The sequence below is a fragment of the Schistocerca nitens genome, chromosome 6 (assembly GCF_023898315.1).
Source record: "Schistocerca nitens isolate TAMUIC-IGC-003100 chromosome 6, iqSchNite1.1, whole genome shotgun sequence".
Taxonomy (NCBI): Eukaryota; Metazoa; Arthropoda; class Insecta; order Orthoptera; family Acrididae; genus Schistocerca; species Schistocerca nitens.
Window position 1 is genome coordinate 143,672,280 of NC_064619.1, and position 22,842 is coordinate 143,695,121.

General features: G+C 42.1%; 1 non-coding gene across 1 annotated transcript; it reads right to left on the reverse strand.

Annotated features, from left to right (window-relative positions):
- Window positions 1-6,997: 6,997 nt before the first annotated feature.
- On the reverse strand, window positions 6,998-7,072 carry Trnas-cga (transfer RNA serine (anticodon CGA)). Its single transcript has one exon. It is a non-coding gene; the product is annotated as a tRNA-Ser (tRNA).
- Window positions 7,073-22,842: the final 15,770 nt, after the last annotated feature.

Here is a 22,842-nt window from a genome sequence, read left to right on the forward strand (position 1 = left end):
TATGAACGCTACAAATAATTCAACATCTTCTCTTGCTGACAGTAAGGGTAATGTAACTGATGATGATAAACAGAAGGCCGAAATTTTAAACCTACCTTTCAAATACTCGTTAAAGGTAGAGGACTGCAGCACCATTCCCCCTTTCAATTATCGAACAAACGAAAGGATGGCTGACATAGTGTTTAGTGTATCTGGGATTGTAAAGCAGTTAAGATCTTTAGACGCCAGAAAGGCATCTGTCTCAGACGGTATCCCCGTACGATTTTATGTTGACTATGCTACAAATATAGCACCATTCTTTTCCATCATCTATCAGAGATCATTGGAACGGCAGAAAGTTCCACTGGATTGGAAGAAGGCCCAGGGCATAGCAATCTACACTCCTGGAAATGGAAAAAAGAACGCCAACAAAATGTTTCGCATTCGGAGGAGAAAGTTTGTGCCTGAAATTTCGTGAAAAGATTTCACCGCAACGAAAATCTACTTTGAATGTATGCTTTCCCGGCGTATACAGCTGGCGAAGAGTTCTCGGGCTTCCAGCCGGGTGGCGGTGTCTTCAAACTGCGATGTTTCGACGAGTGACATACTCGTCATCTTCTTCGCCAGAAGATGACGAGTATGTCACTCGTCGAAACGTCGCAGTTTGAAGACACCGCTACCCGGCTGGAAGCCCGAGAACTCTTCGCCAGAAAAACTTCTTTGTTTTAATGATTGCCACTCCAGCTCTCGTATCATATCCGTGACACTCTCTCCCATAATGTGCGGTAATACTAAACGAGTTTCCCTTCTTTAAACTTCTACCGCGCAACGTTACTCCAGGAGATGGGGGACAAGCGTAATGTAAGCAGTCTCTTCAGTAGACCCGCTGCATCTTCTAATTGTAAGTATTCTGCCAATAAATCGCTGTCTTTGGTTAAGTTTTTCCACAGCATTATCTATGTGGTCGTTCTTGTTTAAGTTGTTCGAAATTGTAATACCAAAGTATTTAGTTCAATTGATAGCCCTTGGATTTGTATGATTTAGGGAATTCCTTTCAGTACTCTGGTGGATGACTTCGCACTTTTTGTTGTTTACGAGAATATAAATGACAGCATCTTGTGTAAACAATCTAACAGGGCTGCTCGCATTGTCTCCTAAATATTTTAAATAAATTAGCAACAGGAGAGAGCCCATAACGATTCCTTCTGGAACGTCAGATACCACTTCTCTTTAAATTTCCCTCAATTACTGTGACTTTTCTGACAGGAAGTCACGAATCCAGCCACACTACTCAGACGATACATCGTAGGCACGCTATTTGATTAGAAGCCGCTTGTGAGGAACTGGGTCTAAAGCTTTCTGGAAATACCTGCAGTAAAACCCGGTACCTGTGTTTACACAGTTCTTAATGAAGCTCTAGGTTTTGCCATTATTCACGGGAAAAAAAGAGACGACACCCATAACGTCCGATTGCAGTGTTGATCAAAAACACTAAAACAAAAGTTCTTTACGGAACGAGCCGCGGGAATGAAACGAAGAACTTTGAGAACCTAGGTCAGGCAGTCCACTACAAAACAACGAAAACCACTGCCTTCTAGAATAAACAGTTTCGTATGTATACTTGGTCAAATGACTCAAAGTGCAGTGCATGTGAATAAGAAACGACGATAAAAAAACTCAGGAGAGATTGTTTCCTCCTGTTAAAAAATACACGAGAATATGCAAGAGTTCCCGTAGGTTTTAATAAAATGAAATAAAATAACAATCAATCTGGTTTCATTTTCTAACCCGCATCTCCCCGTGAGTGTATGGTTGATATCTTTCTACCATCATAGGTAACAACAAGCCTGTGGCAGTTATAGAATGGAATCTCTCTAAGGAAAGCGCCATACTATTGAATCAAACATTTACAACGAAAACACGATACGTAGGTCAGGCTATCCATTATAAAACAACGAAAGCCACGTCCTTCTAGATAACCTGTATGTAATTCATTAGGAGGCAAACTTACAATGCAGGTTAAATGTATCGTTATTCCTTTTTACTTTCTTACTAATGTTCTCCCATTACTTATTTCTACTTCTGTGGCAAAACTGCATTCAAAACACGGATATAAATATTCAAATATACAAATGTGACACCTGTAGAAATATTACAATTCTAAACAGATTCTGTCCGTAGAAAAGATACGGTACGCATTATAAATCAATTTATTGCTGGGTAAAAATCCATAATAATCTTAAAAGTGCGGAAATAACTCTGTCACGCTTTCGCGACTAAACCGCTGAACCGATTATGATAAAATTTGGTATGCAGAGAGCTTGAACGCTGACGAAGAACATGAGCTACTGTAGAAAGCCTGTGGTACAACGTATTTATTGATTATAAGAAAATAACGCGAAATGGGGAACAATAATTATTCCTTGAAAAAGCTATTTACTCTTTTACTTTTGAACTTCAGCACATTCGTGAAAATGCGTTTAGTGTTTGATATGTTCCAAATAATACTATTCAACGTAATGAATACAATGCTTATTACAAACCTCCATGTGTTCAATCCACGTTACTTTATTGAGAATGCCATTTCACGTTCACTCATCAGATTTTACAAGCATTAAATAATAAAATAGCGCTGGTTGGTATTTTCTGCGATCTCTCTATGGCATTTGACTGTGCGAATCACGATATTCTCCTAAATAAATTGACGTTTTATGGGGCTGATGGTATAGCCAACCAATGGATAATGTTATATCTAACCAGAAGAATGCAGAAGGTTCCACTCAGTAACTCAAGCAACAGCGTCAAGGTACGTAATTATTACTGGGGAGAAATCATGTATGGGGCTCCCCAAGGTTCAGTCTTAGGTCCACTACTGTTCCCCATATACACTTCTGGCCATTAAAATTGCTACACCACGAAGATGACGTGCTACAGACGCGAAATTTAACCGACAGGAAGAAGTTTCTGTGATATGCAAATGATTAGCTTTTCAGAGCATTCACACAAGGTTGGCGCCGATGGCGACACCTACAACGTGCTGACATGAGGAAAGTTTCCAACCGATTTCTCATACACAAACAGCAGTTGACCGGCGTTGGCTGGTGAAACGTTGTTATGATGCCTCGTGCAAGGAGGAGAAATGCGTACCATCACGTTTCCGACTTTGATAAAGGTCGGATTGTAGCCTATTGCGATTGCGATTTATCGTATCGCGACATTGCTGCTCGCGTTGGTCGAGATCCAATGACTGTTAGCAAAATATGGAATCGGTGGGTTCAGGAGGGTAATACGGAACCCCGTGCTGGATCCCAACGGCCTCGTATCACTAGCAGTCGAGATGACAGGCATCTTACCCGGATGGCTGTAACGGACCGTGCAGCCACGTCTCGATCCCTGAGTCAACGGATGGGGACGTTTGCAAGACAACAACCATCTGCACGAACAGTTCGACGACGTTTGCAGCAGCTCGGAGACCATGGCTGCGGTTACCCTTGACGCTGCATCACAGACAGGAGCGCCTGCGATGGTGTACTCAACGACGAACCTTCGTACACGAATGGTAAGACGTCATTTTTTCGAATGAATGCAGGTTCTGTTTACAGAATCGTGATGGTCGCATCCATGTTTGGCGACATCGCGGTGAACGCACATTGGAAGCGTGTATTCGTCATCGCCATACTGGCGTATCACCCGGCGTGATGGTATGGGGTGCCATTTGTTACACGTCTCGGTCACCTCTTGTTCTCATTGACGGCACTTTGAACAGTGGACGATACATTTCAGATGTGTTACGACCCGTGGCTCTACCCTTCATTCGATCCCTGCGAAACCCTACATTTGAGCAGCATAATGCACGACCGCATGTTGCAGGTCCTGTACGTGCCTTTCTGGATACAGAAAATGTTCGACTGCTGCCCTGGCCAGCACATTCTCCAGATCTCTCACCAACTGAAAACGTCTGGTCAATGGTGGCCGAGCATCTGGCTCGTCACAATACGCCAGCCACTACTCATGATGAACTGTGGTATCGTGTTGAAGCTGCATGGGCAGCTGTACCTGCACACGCCATCCAAGCTCTGTTTGACTCAATGCCCAGGCGTATCAAGGCCGTTATTATGGCCAGAGGTGGTTGTTCTGGGTACTGATTTCTCAGGATCTATGCACCCAAATCGCGTGAAAATGTAATCACACGTCAGTTCTAGTATAATTCATTTGTTCAATGAATACGCGTTTATCAGCTGCATTTCTTCTTGGTGTAGCAATTTTAATGGCCAGTAGTGTATATGGACGATCTTTCATCTAATATACAACAAGCAGTATTAGTTCTTTCTCCAGACGATAGTAGTATTGTAATCAATCCAAGCATATGTACAGAAACAGGAGAAATGACAGATTTCTTAAAAGTATCATTGATTAGTTTCCAGCGAATGATCTCATCCTCAGTTTTAAAAAGACTCGACATACCCAGTTCTGCACATGTAGAGGTACTACACGGATGGTAAGTGCAACTCAGGGTGAGCAAATAACAAATTGGGTGGAAACTTCAAAATTCTTAGGTGTTCACATTAATGGGAATTTAAATTTCAAGAAACACATTTTGGAACTTCTAAAAACTTACTTAGCCACATTTGCGCTTAGAATCATTGCAAATCTTGGGGGAGACAAATCAGCAACTGACATTTTTCATATTTTCATTCAGTAATGTCATACGGAATAATGTTCTGGGGTAATTCATCCTTACGAAAGAAAAATTTATGGCGCAAAAACGTACTTTAAGAATAATATGTGGTGCTCAGCCACGATCATATTGTAGACGTCTGTTGAAGGAGATGGGCATTCTGACTAGTGTTTCATAGGATATTTATCCCCTCGTGAAGTTTGTTGTAAATAATCCACTGCAGTTCAAAACGAACAATGAGGTACATAATTACAATACCAGAAGGAAAATGACATTCATTAGTCCACATTAAGGTTGTCCTTAGCACAAAAAGGGTCAGAATGCTGCAACAAAAATTTTTGTACACTTACCCAGTGGTATAAAACGTCTGACAGGCAACGAAGGTTAAAATGTGATAACCAGATGAAAAAGTTTCTCCTTGACAACTCCTTCTATTCCGTAGACGAATTTCTATTACTATAACGTGTAGAAGGTGGTGGTTAGGAAATACTAAATCACATCTGTATATCTTTTTTCTTTCCGAAGAAAAAGCTTAGAAATGTTCGGAACGTAACTGTATGTACAAATTGATATACGATATGAATGTAAAATTACTCGTTCCTGATCATTACGATCTATCTTGCAAAGTGATACATGGAACACATAACTCGCTAACATAGTTCCATACTAATATCAGTCACAAGCTCGTCACATTTTAGCCGCTGAGTGTCATGCATCGTTATATCCACATTTGTGTCATCAGCTCGTGGTCATGTGGTTAGCGTCACGGGTTCCCGCCCGCGTCCGTTTCTTTTTATTCTGTTTGCGTCTTGATGTGTGCGTTGTCCTCATCATTTTATCGTCATCGTCCTGCAAGTCACCGAACTAACGTCCAATAAAAATATCTGCACCAAGATCTCGAACATCCCAACTGGGATCTCCGGGCCAATACAGCTATATGTACATTTTATTTCATTCCACTGATACGCGAGCTCAGCAGAGGGGAACTGTTAGAATAAAATGCTTATACAATCCTCAACGTGTTAAATCCATGCCTATCTATAGTTCCATTACAAACTCTGTCCATTACATTTTCACGACTGAACTGCTGAATCGGCATCGATGAAGTTTGGCGTGAGATACTTGAATCCTGATGAAGAAGATAGGCTACTTTACCAAGTGTGTAGTACAAGATATTTATTGATTTGAAGCATGTTACTCAAATTAAGAAAAAATATTTACTCTTCGAAATAGTCATTTACTCTTTTACTTTTAAAATTTGTCATATTTGTGAAAATACTTTTATTGGTTGATTTGTTGTGCTTGATATGATTCGAAGTGATTAATACAATGCTGATTCAGTTCTCAACGTGTTTAATCCGTATTTCCATACTAATACCAGCGTTATTAATTGCTAAATTAGCTCACTCCGTTTCGTTTTGACGACTCTACCGCTGAACCGATTCCGATAGTATCTGGTATGGAGATAACATGAACCATGAGGAAACCATATGCTACTTTAGAAAGTTGAATCTTTTTGAGTATTAGTAATATTTTTAAATATGTGAGTGGCCTGCAGACGACGCTGACACTATGGTCGGCTACTCTTAGTGTCTATAGATTGTTCCGTGACCGCACAAATCAAATGTTACTGTGCTCGTGGTTTGTGATATTGAGTTCCTACATCACCTGGCATAGCTCCACAGTTTTGATGGAGATGTGACAATAAAATCGGACGCCACTCCCGAGAACCATATTCAAAACTGTTACTATAAGCGCCGCAAACGTAAGTCTGATTTAGCTCATAGTTCTAAGAGAGTTCAAGCAGCGAAAGTTACTCGAATACAACAGTCCTCAGAGCAATCTCATGTCTGCCGGAAGGCAAAACGTCAGGCGTCCGTAAGAGCTACAGAAACATTAAAACAGTCACAAGCATTTTAGACGTTGAGTGTCACGCGTCTCTTACAGATTCCAAAACGCTTGAACTCTGAAAACGACGGCGTCATTTAAAGACTGTGCGACAAACAGAGAATCGTACCTCTACGTATGGAATGTGAGAGGTTTTTGGCGAGGCTGCATTTGATTATGACCTATTAACTGACTATGTTAATCATAAATTAATCATCATACGGTGATGGATAAAAAATGTAGGCGCCGTAATGCATTGAAATGGACGGGAGAAAAGGTTGGTATGTGTTGCTCTGGTGGCAAGATCTCAAATCCAGTACCAGTTGAACCAGATAAACCCCCAGGAACTCTACTTCTGCACGAATGTAATGAATCGAAGAATTCCAGAATGAGAATTTTCACTCTGCAGCGGAGTGTGCGCTGATATGAAACTTCCTGGCAGATTAAAACCGTATGCCGGACCGAGACTCGAACTCGGGACCTTTGCCTTTCGCGGGCAAGTGCTCTACCAACTGAGCTACCCAAGCACGACTCACGCCCTGTCCTCACAGGTTTTACTTCCGCCAGTACCTCGTCTCCTACCTTCCAAACTTTACAGAAGCTCTACTGCGAACCTGGTGGAAGTAAAAGCTGTGGGGACGGGGCGTGAGTCGTGCTTGGGTAGCTCAGTTGGTAGAGCACTTGACCGCGAAAGGCAAAGGTCCCAAGCTCGAGTCTGGGTCTGGCACACTATTTTAATCTGCCAGGAAGTTTCAATCGAAGAATTTTTTGAATATTATTAGAAAATATAATACATGCTTTCAGATTCGACGTACGGCAAAATAATAGAAACACATTCAGTATGTACCTCCTTACCAGCACTGTATACATTTTTTATACATACTTCTCTACACCACTACAAACACAGATATCTCGTAAACTACCAACTTACTTACTCACCATCACTACTCATAATAAAACTTCTGACATGCGAGCGAAGCAGCGGTGAGCAGCTGATAAGTTCATAAATAACGTACAGACAGCATCAAGAATACTGAGAGATTGCCACCTTTATAAAAACATACAGGGTGTTTCAAAAATGACCGGTATATTTGAAATACACCGTTTGTTGCAATATGCTTGGGACAACAGTACATTTTCAGGCTGACAAACTTTCGAAATTACAGTAGTTACAATTTTCAACAACAGATGGCGCTGCAAGTGATGTGAAAGATATAGAAGACAACGCAGTCTGTGGGTGCGCCATTCTGTACGTCGTCTTTCTGCTGTAAGCGTGTGCTGTTCACAACGTGCAAGTGTGCTGTAGACAACATGGTTTATTCTTAGAACAGAGGATTTTTCTGGTGTTGGAATTCCACCGCCTAGAACACAGTGTTGTTGCAACAAGACGAAGTTTTCAACGGAGGTTTAATGTAACCAAAGGACCGAAAAGCGATACAATAAAGGATCTGTTTGAAAAATTTCAACGGACTGGGAACGTGACGGATGAACGTGCTGGAAAGGTAGGGCGACTGCGTACGGCAACCACAGAGGGCAACGCGCAGCTAGTGCAGCAGGTGATCCAACAGCCGCTTCGGGTTTCCGTTCGCCGTGTTGCAGCTGCGGTCCAAATGACGCCAACGTCCACGTATCGTCTCATGCGCCAGAGTTTACACCTCTATCCATACAAAATTCAAACGCGGCAACCCCTCAGCGCTGCTACCATTGCTGCACGAGAGACATTCGCTAACGATATAGTGCACAGGATTGATGACGGCGATATGCATGTGGGCAGCATTTGGTTTACTGACGAAGCTTATTTTTACCTGGACGGCTTCGTCAAGAAACAGAACTGGCGCATATGGGGAACCGAAAAGCCCCATGTTGCAGTCCCATCGTCCCTGCATCCTCAAAAAGTACTGGTCTGGGCCGCCATTTCTTCCAAAGGAATCATTGGCCCATTTTTCAGGTCCGAAACGATTACTGCATCACGCTATCTGGACATTCTTCGTGAATTTGTGGCGGTACAAACTGCCTTAGACGACACTGCGAACACCTCGTGGTTTATGCAAGATGGTGCCCGGCCACATCGCACGGCCGACGTCTTTAATTTCCTGAATGAATATTTCGATGATCGTGTGATTGCTTTGGGCTATCCGAAACATACAGGAGGCGGCGTGGATTGGCCTCCCTATTCGCCAGACATGAACCCCTGTGACTTCTTTCTGTGGGGACACTTGAAAGACCAGGTGTACCGCCAGAATCCAGAAACAATTGAACAGCTGAAGCAGTACATCTCATCTGCATGTGAAGCCATTCCGCCAGACACGTTGTCAAAGGTTTCGGGTAATTTCATTCAGAGACTACGCCATATTACTGCTACGCATGGTGGATATGTGGAAAATATCGTACTATAGAGTTTCCCAGACCGCAGCGCCATCTGTTGTTGAAAATTGTAACTACTGTAATTTCGAAAGTTTGTCTGCCTGAAAATGTACTGTTGTCCCAAGCATATTGCAACAAACGGTGTATTTCTGTCGCTGCTCGTTTAGTTTTTATTGCCGTTTCAAATATACCGGTCATTTTTGAAACACCCTGTACATTCGTTACAGAAACACTACGGAAGTAACCGAGGTGACAAAAGACATGGGATACATCCCAGTTTCGTGTCGGACCTCCTTTTATCCGACGTAGTGCAGCAACTCGACGTGGCTTCGACTCAGCAAGTCGTTGGAAGTCCCATGTAGGAATACTGAGCCATGCTGCCTCTATAGCCGTCTGTAAGTGAGAAAGTATCGCCGTGCTGAGAGGTCACTTTGTGTACAAACTGAACTCTCGATTAGGTCCCACAAATATTCGATGGGCTTCATGTTAGGCCAAACCATTCGCTCGAATTGTCCAGAGTGTTCTTCACGCCGGTAAGGTGGTGCGTTGTTACCGATAAAAATTCCATCGTTATTTTGGAAGATGAAGTCCAGAAATGGACGCGAATGCTCTCCGAGTAACCGTACATAACCACTTCCTGTATGTGATCGGTTCCGTTGCACCAGAGGATCCAGTCCATTCCATTTACCCACAGTCCACACCATTATGGAGTCAACACCAATTTGCGCAGTGCCCTGTTGGCAACTTGGATCCATGGCTACGTGGGGTCTGCGCCACACTCGAACCCTACTATCAGCTCTTACAACAGAAATCGGGACTCATCTGACTAGGCCACGATTTTCCAGTCGTCTAGTATCCAATCAAAACAGTCACGAGCCCAGGAGAGACGCTGCAGGCGATGTGATGCTGTTAGCAAAGGAACTCATGTCCGTCGCCTGCTGCCATGGCTCATTAATACCAAATTTCGCCTCACTGTCCTAACGGAGACGTTCGTCATGCATCGCACAATGATTTCTGTGGTTCTTTCACGCAGTGTTTCTTGTCTGATGCCAGTGACAACTGTCTGCCAACGCCGCTGCTCTCGGTCGTTAAGTGTAGCCAGTCGGTCACTGAGTTTCCCGTGGTCAGAGGTAATGCCTAAAATTTGATATTATCGGCACACTGTGGATCTCGAAATATTGAATTCCCTAACGATTTCCGAAGTGGAATGTACCATGCATCTAGCTCCAGTCACCATTCCGCTTCCAGAGTCTGTTAATTCACGTCCTGCGCCCATAATGAGGTCGGAAACCTTTCCACAGGAGTCACCTGAGTACAAATGACAGCTCCGCCAAGCCACGGTCCTTTTATACCTTGTGTAAGCGATAACACCGCCATCTGTATATGTGTATATCCCATGACTTTTGTCAGTTCAGTGTATAATAACCGTTTTCTTTCTCCTGCGATAATGGTTCTAAAACGATACCTTCCGTTAAAAAGTCTTTAAACTATATTTCTGGTTCTTTCTATTTACACGAAATAATGTTTCTTTTAATGAGCTTTGCTGTCAATGTTTTTCGATATCCGAAGAAGCGTCTCCTATCTTGTGAAGTATGAAGACAGTGAGTGATGCTGCAATTTCCGCTTCTGTTGATTTTGTCGAAATAAAGTGGCACCTTTCTTGATTTCTGACGAACTACACTAAAAATAATTATTGACGCTTTAGTCCGACGAACTGGCTTGCATAGCAGTATATGAAAGAATATTCAGGGGAGACAAATATTTTTAATTTAGTCACAATCGGCGATTTTAATCATATTTGATGGCAACGCCCGATATGTATCCCTAGAGGGATACAGAAAAGACACATAAACAGGTTTGTTATGCCAAGTATTGTTACGTATAGCTGACACAGCAACTCTTCCATGCTCATAAATCGCTGCCGAGCGGTTCTAGGCGCTTCAGTCTGGAACCGCGCGACCGAAACGCTTGCACGTTCGAATCCTGCTTCGAGAATGCAGGTGTGTGATGTCCTTAGGTTGCCTAGTCCTGAGCTCTAGGGGACTGATGACCTCAGATGTTAAGTCCCATAGTGCTCAGAGCCATTTGAACCATAAATCGCTTGGAGAAACTGTACAATCTTAGCTGCCTATAATTACACGTTCTTTGTTCACATTTATACATCTTTTTCACTAAGTGTTACTTCTTGGATCGTTGAAATCTCATTTTGATACATTCGGTGTCCAGAAAAACGACGCCATTACTCATTGATTTTCAGCTGGTTGTTCCTCTGGTTTTACACAGATATGAATATCACTGCGCATACCGCCGATGGAACAGGAATATAAATGTAAAACACTTGTGAATATACAAATTTGTATGTTTCAGGTAACACCAATAGTATAAACTAAAGAAAAAGGAAAGATATATAAATAAATGAACCTACGAATTTCGTCACAGGACGTGTAAGAAAAAGACCACAAAACCAGGAAGCAACTGTTTCCTCCCAGTATGTAGCGTCGTTCTTATTAGCTCTAAAAACCTCCGAAGTGACAAGTAATTTAAAAAAAGGCTCATGTGGTCGAAAATGTCGGGAAATACCTGAAAAATGGATGAGAAATATTGAATATGTGACGTCATCAGATGACGTACCTCGACGCACATGCAGCTGTTGGGCTTGCGCGTGAAGGGATGATTGAGATACTTGGATTCAAGCAAACGGTGCAAATTTAGAACGTGTTTTGTAAATGTGACCTGTTTTGAAGAGAGAAGTTACAAAATTATTGTCCTCGGTGTAACCAAATAAAAGCAGTTCTCATTTTCTGTTTCTTTCCTTTTGTCCCGCTTTTTTTGTTTACAGACAATATTTAGTCAAGGAAACGCAGGTCATTTACTAGTAACGACGTAGTTCTGAAGCTCATGCTTATTTACTTGTGAAGCAATTGAACTGTATTTTGCAAAAAACCAGCAGAGAGCGTGAAACCGGCAAATAAAATAATAAATCTTACCTCAGTGTAAACATGCAATTCTCAAACACAATGAAAAAAAATACTGCCTGCAAGACGCGAAACCTGAGCCCCACGCGTTAAAGTCAAGCACTTAGGCCCAGAGGCACACCGACGCCCATATTTGGCTAGGGGTTTGGATGATCAGGTGCGACACACATCTAGGCTCAACCGCTGCACGTACGGGTGGCGGTTACAAGTTCAACATTTGTCATCCACTTTTGTGGTATTTCCCGACATTTGTGACCCCATGTGTCTTACATTAAATTAATGGTCTCTCCCTCATCTACGTCGCTGCGGAGGTTTTTAAACGTTAATAAGAATCACTCTGGATAATGCAGCAAAAAAAAAAAAAAAAAAAAAAAATACAGTACGATTATTTCAACCGTGTACAAAGTCTAGGGAAGCTCGATGAGCGGATAGGGAATAAAAAAGGTCTAGCGAACTTATGTCCGGAAATGCATGATTTGCGTGTTAGAAACCATGTATTCAGTCATACTTTGTTACGACTGCTGTGTAGTACGCGCTGTAACATGCACCCACAGTTGCATTTTTCCTCCTAGATGGTGGTACTGTTCCTCATAAGCCATGCCCTAGCTCCCTCTCCTGCGATAGTAGCTGGTAATATTGTGTCGGATTCACTTCTTTTGCTGACCCACCTTGTAGTGGATGTGATAGAGCCTGGTACACAATCCATCCGTATTCGAATCGAAAGCTTGCCGACGGGGTTTTTATTTACGGAAAGGCAAATGGCAACGGGCGATGGGTAGCAAGGTTGTACCATCAGGTTAGATTAGATTAGTTTTTCGTTCCATAGATCCGTGCTGAGGAGATCCTCGTGGATGTGGAACATGTCACTTTCTTTTTTAAGCTGAAATAACAATACTAATAGTATGAGTATATACAATACATCATTTGTTTCTATTAAAAAATTCGTCAATGGAGTAGAAGGAGTTGGCTACTAGTAAGTCTTTCAGGCTTCTTTTAAACTGATCTTTATTTGTAACTAAATTTTTTATGTTTGCTGGCAAATTATTGAAGATGAGTATTCCTGAGTAGCGGACCCCTTTTTGAACTAAAGTGCTTTTAAGTCCTTGTGCAGATCATTTATGTTCCTGGTATTCTATATATGAACTGAACTGTTTTTTGGAAAAAGAGATATATTATTAAGGACAAATTTCATTAAGGAGTAAATATACTGAGAGGCGGTAGTTAGTATACCCAGTTCTTTGAAGAGGTTTCTACAGGACGTCCGTGAATTTACTCCACAAATAATACGTATTGCACGCTTTTGGACTCTGAAAACTTTTGTTTGACTTGAAGAGTTACCTCAAAATATTATACCATATGACATTATGGAATGAAAGTAGGCAAAGTATGCAGGCTTTTTCATTTTTATGTCGCCTATGTCTGTTAACACTCGAATTGCAAATACAGACTTGTTAAGGCGTTTCTGCAGTTCTGTGGTGTGCTCCTCCCAACTGAATTTATTATCAAGTTTTTAATCCCAGGAATTTAAGACTGTCAACCTTTTCTATCTGCTCTTCTTCATACTTTATGCATATGCTGGGTGGAAACCTCTTACAGGTTCTGAATGGTATATAGTGAGTCTTTTCGAAGTTTAATGTCAGTGAGTTGGCTTTAAACTATTTATTAATATTCATGAAAATATCATTAGCAGATCTTTCTAGAACTACACTCGACATGATGTTTATTGCAATACTTGTGTCATCTGAAAACAAAACGAACTCTACTTCTGGCAGTGCAACTGATGAGAGATCATTAATGTACACAAGAAAAAGCAATGACCCTAAAATGGATCCTTGTGGGACACCACATGTAATTTCTTCCCATTCTAATGATGACTGATGACTTAAATTCACTAGTCCCTTGCACTGACACCCTTTGTTTCCTGTTAGCGAGGTAGGACTTGAACCATTTTGCAGCACTGCCCGTGACACCATAGAATTCTAATTTATTTAAAAGGATGTTGTGGTTCACACAATCAAATGCCTTTGACAAATCACAGAAAATACGTGCTGCATGTAATTTGTTATTTAATGAATTAAGTACATTTTCACTGTAAGTGTAAATAGCCTTCTCGATATCAGAACCCTTCAGAAATCCAAACTGTGTTCTTGATAATATGTTATTTGTGGTCAGATGGTTGAGAAGCTGCCTGTATATTACTTTTCCTAAAATTTTTGAGAATGCTAGCAAAAGGGAAATCGGTCTGTAGTTTGATGGCATCTCTTTATCCCCTTTCTTGAATAGAGGCTTAACATCTGCATATTTTAGCCAGTCAGGAAATGTAACAGTTATAATTGACTGGTTACACAAGTAACTTAGAATTGTACAAAACTCACAAGAACATGCCTTAATTAACTTTGTTGATATTTCATCGTAACCACTAGAATGCTTTGTTTTTAAAGATTTTATTATGGAAGTTATTTCTTTTGGTGAAGTGAATGACATATTCGTGTACCTGAAGCTATTTGTAAAGGCTAGTTTCAGATATTCAAGGGCATCATTAATTGATCCTGACAATCCTATTCTATCAGTAATGGATATAAAGTACTTGTTAAAGAGATTAGCCACACTATGCGCATCGGTTACTAATGTGTCATCTACCCTTAAATCTATTTGCTCCTGTTCCTTTCTGGTTCTACCAGTCTCCTGTTTCACTGTATCCGATTTTGTTTTAATTTTGTTCCCTGACATTGCTATCTTCTTCTCGTAGTGCATTTGTTTGGATGTCTGAATTACTTTATTAATATTTTACAGTATTCCTTGTATTTAGCTAAATCATCAGCACTGGAGCTATTCTTGGTCGACAGATACATTTTTCTTTTTGTCTTACAGGAAATCTTTATTTCTTGTGTAATCCATGGTTTTATTATAGACTTCTGTTTAATTTGAGTAACTTTTAGAGGAAAACAGGTGTCAAACATGGTACTGACATTGTTCATGAATGTGTTATATTTTTCATTCATATCATGAGCACTATAAACATCTTTCCAGTTCATATCTTTGAGCAGTTTTCTAAAACACTCAATTTTTGGTTGATTGACTACTCTCCTGTACTCAGATTTATCAGTCTTGATAATCTGCTTAGAATTTACATCTAAAACAAGGAGCTGCATGTCATGATCTGATAGTCCATTTAATACAGGTTTTATGATATGGTTTTGTTCCTTTGATTTGTCTATAAAAATGTTATCAATGGTTGTCCTTGAGGATTTAGTGATCCTAGTTGGAAAGTTTACAGTGTGAGTTAGATTGAAAGACAACATTACTAACTGCAGTAAATGTTTACTGGAAGATTGCATTAGAAAATCTGTATTAAAGTCACCAGCAATCAAAATTTCTTTGTTTCTTCCTGTTAAATAACCCAAAAGAGCTTCTAGATGATTTATGAATAGATTATAATTTCCTGAAGGTGTTCGATAGATAGTTACTATTATATAGGATCTGTTATGGAACTCTACTTCTGTTGCACATGCTTCTAGATGCTGCTCTAAACAGAATTTATTAATGTCATGTTCTTGAATTTATGGCAGTTTTTAATAAATGTGGCAATTCCTCCTCCATCCATATCTACTCTGCAGAAGTAGGAAGTTAGCTTAAATCCTGAAATGTCTAACATATCTACAAATACAGGACACCTATCCCCACCGACAACAACCACAGCATTCAATGTTTTGCAACAGTGTTTCGCCGTTTATCTGAGACAGGGTCGTTTCAGGAAGCAGGAAATCATGAAGGAGTACCAGAAATTTTTGCGCACAAGACTTGGAGGAAAATGTGATTAACACTATGGAAGACAACCACCGTCCCAGTACCAGGCAGCTGGCCCGTCAGTACAGAGTCAGGCGGATGTCCTTGTGAAATATACTCGATGACAATTGTTACTAGCCTTATCACTTACAACATGTGCAGGGCTTACTAGCGACAGACTTTCCACATTGGGAGCAGTTTGGTCACTGTTTTCTTTACCAGGCAAGCACGATTCCGGGATTTGTGTCTTCCATTTTATTCACAGAAGAGGCAACCTTTACGCGGAGTAGTATCATTAACTTTCATAACAGTCATCTGTGGGATAGTATGCAGAACCGACAAGGTATGGTGACAGCGATTCAGCAGCATCGCTGCAGCAGGAATGTGTGGACCGGGATAATAGGCGATCGTATTTTGGGATCAGTCTTCCTTCCACGTCACCTAGCAAATCGGAACTATTGGCGTTTCTTGCGGGTAACTGGAGGAAGTGCCATTGATGATTCAAAGGGTTACGTGGCTGCTACATTACGGTGCTCCAGCTCAATTCGCCGTTAACGGCCGGACGCATCACAGTTGTGTCTTCCCTGGTCTATGGATCGGACGACGGGGTCTAGTTGCATGGACTTCTCGTTCACCAGGTCTTAGCCCGTGGGATTTCTGGATAAGGGGCCATCTCAAAAGTATCGTGTAGGCGGAGCCCATTTCACATGTAGGGACAGTGGAGCAGCGTACTCATGCTGCCTTTGACAGTGTTCGGATGCAGCCTGGTCGATGTGGACGTGTGTGACAGAACAGCTACGGCGCGTACACGCATGCGTTGGGGCACATGGAAACCATTTTCAACAAATACAGTAACCGTGGCTGCGTGGTACAGCGCTTGTTAGACCGCAGTCTCCTTAAGAGTGTATGACTGAATAAATGGTGTCCAGAATGGAAACAATGCATTAGACCTTTTTTGTTCCGCATTCTCTCATCAATCAGTCCCTATAGTTAGTAGAAAAAAATCACCCTGTATAAGATATTCCATAGATTTTAATGAAATGAAATGAAGCAAAACTTGTTTGCAGAACGAATTTTCACTCTGCAGCGGAGTATGCACTGGCTAGAAGTAATAAGTGCTATCGACAGGGGATGTCAAATTGATTCCATATTTTTAGATTTCCGGAAGGCTTTCCACACTGTTCCACACTAGCGTCTTCTAACCAAACTGCGTGCCTACGAGGTATCGCCTCAGTTGTGCGACTGGATTCGTGATTTCCTATCAGAAAGGTCACAGTTCGTAGTAATAGACGGAAAGTCATCGAGTAAAACGGCGTTCCCCAAGGAAGTGTTTTAGGTCCTCTATTGTTCCTGATCTATATTAACGACATAGGAGACAATCTGAGTAGCCGTCTTAGATTGTTTGCAGATGATGCTGTCATTTACCGTGTTGTAAAGTCATCAGATGATCAAAACGACTTGCAAAATGATTTAGATAAGATATCTGTATGGTGCGAAAAGTGGCAATTGGCCCTGAATGAAGGAAAGAGCGAAGTTCTTCACATGAGTACTAAAATAAATCAGCTAAATTTCAATTACGCGGTAAGTCACACAAATCTGAGGGCTGTAAATTCAACTAAATAATAAGGGATTACAATTACAAATAACCTAACTTGGAACGATCACATAGATAATATTGTGGGTAGAGCAAACCAAAACTGCGATTCATTGGCAAAACACTTAGAAGGTGCAAATGGTCTTCCAAGGAGACTGCAGACACTACGCTTGTCCGCCCTATTCTGGAGTACTGTTGTGCGGTGTGGGATCCGCATCAGGTGGGACTGACGGATGACATAGAAAAAGTACAAAGAAGGGCATCTCGTTTTGTATTATCGCGAAATAGGGGAGATAGTGTCACAGACATGATACATGAATTGGAGCGGCAATCATTAAAACAAAGGCGTTTTCCATTGCGATGGGATCTTCTCACGAAATTTCAGTCACCAGTTTTCTCCTCCGATTGCGAAAACATTCTGTTGGCACCCACCTACAGAGGGAGAAATGATCATCACGATAAAATAAAAGAAATCAGGGCTCGCACAGAAAAATTTAAGTGCTCGTTTTTCCCGCGTGCCGTTCGAGAGTGGAATGATAGAGAGACAGCTTGAAGGTGGTTCATTGAACCCTCTGCCAGGCACTTTATTGTGAATAGGAGAGTAATCACGTAGATATAGATGTACGAAGTTCCTGGCACTTGTTCGCGAAGGGGCAAAGGTTGCAGGTTCGCGCCCCGGTCTGGCACACAATTAAAAACTCGCAGGAAGTTTCTAAACTCGATTTGTTGTTTACGTATCGCGCCCCGGGTCTCCCGTCGACTCCTCTCTTTCGGTGACAGATGACAGCGAGCACTGGAGCAGCGGAGCAACCGAGCAGCCGCGAGCTACGGCCGCAGTCGCTGTGCCGCGTGCCCGGTGTTCGTCACCCCGCCGCCTACCTGGAACTCGCGCGCTCCTGCCGCCTCGGTACGGCAGCGGCGTCCCGCACAAAAAGGCGGCCCGCGTGCGCAACCTGCCGGCTCGCAGAGCGCGCGCGCCACGCACCGGCGTGTGCCAGCAGCAGCTCACGTCGCCCGTCCGGACCGCCTTCTGCGGCCCGTGGCGCTTCCGAAACCGCCGGAAGACTTATTCTGAAACTGAAAGAAACTGATTCCATTCCTTCAACTCACAACACTCCTAAAGAATATGCTCAGTAACTGCAGTTTGGAATGGATCTTAGCAACATTCAAGACCAACAATGGATTTGTCGTAAGGACTATGGGACCAAACTGCTGAGGTCATAGGTCCCTAAAAGAATGGACTACCACAATCTACACCATTACAAAGCAGCCTCTACACTAGCGATATCCTTTACATAGTGAGCAAAAAATTCGGATATGCTGATGATCTGGTCATAACACTTGCGCTGCGCCGGAATTGCCTGCGAGTGTCCACGTATCTAACCCTGATAAAACGATCAGGCGTCACCCCAACCCATTACAAGAGGAAATGGAGAAAAAAGTTAGATATAGATGCAATAAATTGTTGATAATTCGTGGACTGGCGCAACAGGTCTCCATCTAACCTCCCAGAAGATAACAGGTTCTTGAAAACACTGTATGAGCATAAGAACTTAGGCTTCTGCGGCCGGTGTCATGGTGATTAAAATTCTTCTGGGTATTATGCCGCGTCATTGCTAAAAACTACCAACAATAATAAACTAAAACCGACATTTCGGCCGAATTGCAACGGTGTTCCTCAGGGCACGACTGGTTTTGCATGGGTTTCTTTTTTTTCCTTTATTGTGATTTCATTCCCCTGCCCCATATGGGCAGGGGAGGGCTGTCAGCGGCACAATCCGCCGCTCTTCAGCCGAGTGACATGACAACGTAAAATAAGAATAAAATGTTACATACATAAGGCGATAAAGGGGAACGTAAAACAGAATAATGGGAGAAAATGGAGGTAAAAAATAGACTAACACGGAGAGGTTCATGGAGGACAGTTAAAAAAAAGTCACCAGAAAGTTAAAAAACACAGTTGGCTATTCTTCAAAACTCAAAGAATACGCTGAATGGACATGCACACGTTAAAAGTCGGCCACAGTAGTAAAAGCACTCCAGAACAACTCACTTAAAACCCACTAGGAGAACACACGACGAAGAATAAAACTGCCAGGCGGGGCCTGCCGAGGGAAAGGGCAGAGAGGATGGAAAAGGAGGGGAGAGCAAAGGGGCAGCAGGGGAAGCGGCGGGATGAAGAGAGGAGGGGCATCAGTGGGTACACGAAGAGGCAGGAGACACGTGCGGCGGGAGATGAAGAGGGAAGACAGGGCAGGAGGGAGCGCAGAGACACTGAAAGGAGGCACTAGAGTTTTGCATGGGGATAGGTGCTTCTATTTATTACAGGCTATCGATGTCTGTCGTTACTGTTGTAAAACTTTTAATTGGCCCCCTAATATGATTGGCTAGTCATGACGTAAGGGAAGATGGAAGGAAAGAGGCTATTCGTGGATGTCCACGTCGTCAACGATTGGTAGCTGTCCGCCAGTCAGCGATTGCCTTCTGGTCGGCAAGTTTTCCTCCTGGTGTGCCCGGAAGTGGACTGACAGTTGCTCTACAGCTGTTTGTGCAGGCACGCCCGTGTCCCGTGTAGCTTCTGCCCCTCGACCGCTGCGGCCCGTTGGACTGGAACGGCCGGCAGCCAGGACGCCGGGAGTTTGTAGCCATCTTCTCTGTTTATGTTGTCAGGCTGCTTAATAATTTCGATCACCTACCGTATTTTGCGCTCTCGCATCCATCATTCTTTCGCCAGTACTCAGGCTTCCTGGAACCTGATAGGTTGTCCACAGTCACGGTGGTGTTCCGCAATCGCCGATTCATTATGTTGTTGTAATCGTACATAGCGTTCGCGTTCTGCTACTCGTAAGCTCGCAGGTCTCCCTATTTCTCCTATGTAGGCAGCTCCGCACTCACACCGTAGCTCGTAAACACCTGCAGTGTTAAGATTGTTGACTACATTCTTGGTGAAACCTATCATTTCGTCGATCTTGTGACTGCTTCGAAAAATCGGTTTGAAACCTCGTCGGCGGAGGACGTTGCCTAGCCGTTCACTGTTTTACAACAGTGACGACAGACATCGATAGTCTGTAATAAACAGAAGCACCTATCCACGTACGAAACCAGTCGTGCCATGGATCTTTCTGAGTTAAGCTCATAAATAATTACAGAGATCACCAACAAACGTGAGTACCGTAGAAATTGCTGTTAGTGAAAATTATACGGGACAGTCGTACTCTACCACGTAATATTGACACCACTTAACTCGTTACTCAGATAATAACATCGTTGTACTTGGCATTAAATTATTTAGCTAGTTAATCCTACATCTTAATTACAGTACTTGTTGTTGTTGTTGTTGTGGTCTTCAGTCCTGAGACTGGTTTGATGCAGCTCTCCATGCTACTCTATCCTGTGCAAGCTTCTTCATCTCTGAGTAACTACTGCAACCTACATCCTTCTGAATCTGCTTAGTGTATTCATCTCTTGGTCTCTCTCTACGATTTTTACCCTCCACGCCCCCCTTCAATACTAAATTGGTGATCCCTTGATGCCTCAGAACATGTCCTAACAACCGATCCCTTCTTCTTGTCATGTTGTGTCACAAACTCCTCTTCTCCCCAATTCTATTCAATACCTCCTCATTAGTTATGTGATCTACTCATCTAATCTTCAGCATTCTTCTGTAGCACCACATTTCGAAAGCTTCTATTCTCTTCTTGTCCAAACTACTACAGTACTTACACATTCCAAATTGTATAAAAGGTTCTGCAGTTATTTTTTTTCTCTATAAACCAGTTGTCGCCTCAGGCCAAAGATGTATTGACTAATATAGAAACAAACAACAGTTACTTGCATCCTCTGATTATCGATACATGTGCTAGGGGAGAAGCATATAGAAAAACTCTGGTTTAAGTTTAAAAGAATAGTTGAACATGCCTTGGATAGATCTGTACCCAGTAGAACAGTTCACAATGGGAGAGAACTTCCATGGTATACAGTCAGTGTAAAGAAACTTCTAAAGAAACAGAGATTACCAGAGATTACTACATAATTGGTGTAAAACAGAGCATACGGCTATAGTTAGAGAGATGATAAATGAAACGCGCTTGGGTTTCAAGAGAGCAATACGTGATGTCTTCAATGAATAGCGTAGAAGCATATTGTCATGTGATCTTTCACAAAACCCAGAGAAATTCTGGTCACATGTAAAGACTTTTAGTGGAACCAATGTTAGTGTTCAGACACTAACAAATGAGACAGGAACTGAAGTCGAGGGTAGAAAGCAAATGCTGAAATGCTTAACTCCGTTTCCAAATATTCCATTACAAAGGAAAACCCAGGAAATTACCCGAATTTAATCCACGTACCACTGAAAATATGAATGAAACAAATATTTGTGTGAGTGGCGTTGAGAAACAGCTGAAATCGTTAATATTGAACAAGTCTTCAGGGCTCGATGGAATCCCTGTCAGATTCTGTACTTACTTTGCACCTGAGCTAGCTGCTCTTCTAACTATAATCTATTGTAGATCCTACGAACAAAAAACAGTGCCCAGTTCTTGGAAGAGGTCACAGGTCACAACCGTTTGCAAGAAAGGAAACAGAAGTGATCCACAAAACTACCGGCCAGTATGCTTGACATCGTTTTCTTGTAGAATATTAGAACATATTCTGAACTCAAAACGTAAAGAGGTATATTGAACAAAATGACCTCAGTCTCAAACCAGCACAGATTTCGTAAACATCGATAATGTAAAACCCACCTCGCACTTTTCTCACATGACGTACTGAAAGCTTTGGATCAAGGGTGTCGGGTAGATGCATTATTTCTTGATATCCGAAAAGCATTTGACTCAGTACCACACCTACGCTTATTGTCACATGTATGATCATATGAGGTATCAAGTGAAATTTGTGAGGGGAGTGAAGACTTTTTGGAAGGGAGGACGCAGCATGTTGTCTTGGATGGAAAGAAATCGTCAGATGTAGAAATATTTTCGGGCGTGCCTCAGGAAAGTATGTTGGGATCCTTGCTGTTAATGTTGTATATTAATGACCTTGCAACCAATATTAAAAATAAAATCAGGATTTTTGCAGATGATGCAGTTATCTATAATGAAGTACTATTCGAAAGAAGGTGCATGAATATTCAGTCAGGTCTTTATAAGATTTCAAAGTGGTGCAGAGATTAGCAACATGCTTTACATATAAAATTTAGCTTTTCACAGAATGAAAGAACGTAGTATCCTATGACAACAATATCAGTGAGTCACAGCTGGACTCGGCCAACTCATACAAGTTCCTGGATGTAACACTTTGTAGGGATATGAAACGGAATGATCACATACGTTCAGTCGTGGGTAAAGCAGGTGGTAGACTTCGGTTTATTGGTAGAATGCTGTGGAAGTTCAATCAGTCTATAAAGGAGACTGCTTACAAATCACTCGTGCGGCCGGTTTTAGAATATTGCTCAAGTGTGTGGAACCCTTAACAGACGGGACCGACGGGGGATATTGAACTTATACAGAAAAAGGCAGCGCGGGTGGTCACAGGTTTGTTTAATCTGTGTCACAGTGTCACAGAGATATTGAAGGAAC